At 29.5% G+C, this 3136-nt stretch overlaps 1 non-coding gene across 1 annotated transcript; it reads right to left on the bottom strand.

Annotated features, from left to right (window-relative positions):
- Window positions 1-1431: 1431 nt before the first annotated feature.
- Window positions 1432-1538, bottom strand: LOC118601054. Its single transcript, XR_004950157.1, has one exon. It is a non-coding gene; the product is annotated as a U6 spliceosomal RNA (small nuclear RNA).
- Between the last annotated feature and the right edge of the window lie 1598 nt (window positions 1539-3136).

Here is a 3136-nt window from a genome sequence, read left to right as displayed (position 1 = left end):
GCATTACATAGATTAATTTTCATTTGATAAACCATTCTTGCTTTGCAGCAATAAGTATGAGTTGATCATTGTGTACGATCTGTTCAATGTGCCATTGGAATTTGTTTGCTAGTATTTTTCTGGGATTTTTTACATCAGTATTTATCAAGAATACTGGTCTTTAGCTTTCCTTTCTTGTAATATGTTTTTTCTGGCTATAGTATCAGGGTAATGGCAATGGCATAGGATGAATCTGGAAGTGTTCTCTCCTCTTAACTTTCTAAAAAGAGTTTGAAAAGGATTGGTATTCATTCTTTAAATGTTTAGAAGAATTCTCCAGTAAAGCTATCTAATCCTGGTATTTTCTTTTCTGAGAGGCTTTTGATTACTGATTTAATCCCTTTACTGGTTTTAGATCTGTTCAGATTTTCTATTTATTTATGATTTTAGTCTTGGTAGCTTATGTGTTTGTAGAAATTTATCCTTTCATATAAGTTATCAAATTGTTTGGTGTGTAGTTATTCATTGTATTCTCTTATAATCCTTTTTATTTCTGTAAAATCTGTGGTAAAATTCTCTTTTTCATTTCTTGTTTTAGTTATTTGAATTCTCACTTCTGTTTTCTTAATTTATCTAAGGTTTGTCAATTGTGATAACATTTACAGAGAACCAACTCTTAGTTTCATTGTTTTTCTATTCACTATTTTACTTACCTCTGCTGTAATTTTTATTATTTTACTTTTTCTGCTAGCTTCAGTTTAACTTGTTCTTCTTTTTCTTTAAGTATGAAATGGGGTTGTTGGTTTGAAGTTTTTCTTCTTTTTATACACATAAGTATTTAAAGCTATAAATTTCCCTCTTAGTCCTGCTTTCACAATGTCGCATCTATTCTGGTATATTATGTTTTCATTTGTATTTGTCTCAAGATATTTTCCAATTTCCTTTGCAATTTCTTCGTTGTCCTATTGTTCACTTAAAAGTATCCTATTTAATTTGCATATAATTTTGTATTATCCCATTTTCTTCTGACTATTGATTCCTTGTTTTATTCCATTGTAACCAGAAAAAATACCTTGTACGATTTCAATGTTTAAAATTTATTAAGACATATTTCGTGACCTAAAATATAATCTACTGTGAAGACTCTTCCATATGCACAAAATGTATATTCTGCTTCTGTTGAAGGTAATACACACACACACACACACACACACACACACACGTGTGTGTAGTTCACGTGTGTGTGTGTGTGTGTGTATGTGTGTGTGTGTATGTGTGTGTGTATAGCGGAGCTGTTTTTTTATCCCTTCAATTTTGTCAACGCTTAACTCATACATTTTAGAGCTTTGATATTGATGTATAAATGTATCATTTTATCTTCCTGATGAATTCATTCTTATCCTTTTACAATGTTTTTTAAACAATTTTATCCATTCAGCCAATCTATGTCTTTAAAATATGGAAAGCTTCACAAATGTATCTGTCATTCTTGTGCAGGGGCCATGCTAATCTTCTCTACATCATTCCAATTTTAGTATATGTGCTGCTGAAGGAAGTACTCTGTTCAGAGTTTTTGCACATTTTTAAATTAAAACTATTAATGTGACATTGATTAATAAAATCAAATGTTTCAAGTGTACAATTCAACAATATGTCATATACACATTGCATTGCGTATTCACCACTCAAAGTTAGATTTAACTTCCATCACCAATATTTGACGCATTTCACCCCTATCTATGTGCCCCTACTCCTTTTTCCCTCTGGTAAGTACTAATCCACTGTCTGTCCATGAATTTCTGCTTATTCGTCATGTTTGTTGCTTTCAGTTTTAATTCACACATGAGTGAAATTATATAGTTTTCAACTTTTTATGTCCCACTTATTTCACTTAGCATAATTATCTCAAGATCCATCCATGTTGTCCCAAATGGCAATATTTTGTCTTTTCTTATGGTTGAGTAATATTCCATTGTATATATGTACCACATCTTTTTCCAATCATCTATCATAGGTCACTTTGGTTGCTTCCATGTCTTCAACACCATGAATAATGCTGCTATGAACATATACCTTTGGTGTGCATATAGCTTTGCAGATAAATATTTTAAAGTTTTTTGGGTAAATGCTCATTTTGAATTTGGTTGTTTTGTTTTTTTATTGCTAAGTTTAAAAGTTCTTTATATACTTTGGATTTAAGTCATTTAACAGTTATGTGTTTGGCAAGCATTTCTTTCCAGTCTGAAGCTTGTCTTTTCATTCTCTTAAAAATGACTTTTGCAGATCAGGTGTTTTAAATTTTAATGAAGTAAATTTACCATTTTTTTCTTTCATGGAGTATGTTTTTGGTGTTATACATAAAACTCATCATCAAACATAATATTACCTACATTTTTAACTATATTTTCTTCTAGATGATTTATAGTTTTGCATTTTTGTTTGGTTTTGTGATCTATTTTGAATTATTATTTATGAATAGCGACTAGTTTCAGTGGCTAGATTCTATTTTTGTTGTTTGTTTGTGGATGTCCACTTGTTCCAGCACCACTTGCTGAAAATCTGTTCTTTCTCCGTAGTCGTGCTTTTGTCCCTTTGTCAAAGACCAGTTGACTATATGTGTATAGTTTTATTACAGGGCTCTTTATTTTATTTCATTTATGTATTAATTTATTAGTTCACCAATACTCCAATGTCTTAACTATCATATCTTTATAGTATATGTTGAAGTCTGGTAGTGTTAGTCCAACATTTTTCTTCTCTAATATTGTATTGGATATTCTGTCTCTTTTCCTTTTTACATACATTTTAGAATCTCTTTGTTAGTATCAGAAAAATAACTTACTACAATTTTTATTAGAATGCTATAAATCAAGTTGGTAAAACCTAATATCTTAACAACATTGAATTTTTCTGTACATAAACATAAAACATCCTTTCATTTATTTAGATCTACTTTGATTTCTTATATCACTGTTTTGTAGTTTTTCTTACATAAATCTAGCATATATTTCATTAGGTTTATACCTAAACCTTTTCTTTTTGTATTATCATAAATAGTGTTGTGTTTTTAATTTCAAATTCTAGTTTTTTACTGTTAGCATATAAAAAACAATTTTGCTTCATATATTAACTTTGAAATCTGTATGACCTTATAACC

Source organism: Rousettus aegyptiacus, unplaced genomic scaffold, assembly GCF_014176215.1.
Source record: "Rousettus aegyptiacus isolate mRouAeg1 unplaced genomic scaffold, mRouAeg1.p scaffold_m13_p_3, whole genome shotgun sequence".
Classification (NCBI taxonomy): domain Eukaryota; kingdom Metazoa; phylum Chordata; class Mammalia; order Chiroptera; family Pteropodidae; genus Rousettus; species Rousettus aegyptiacus.
Note: the sequence above shows the minus strand (reverse complement) of the source record. Positions and strands in the feature narration are given on the sequence as shown.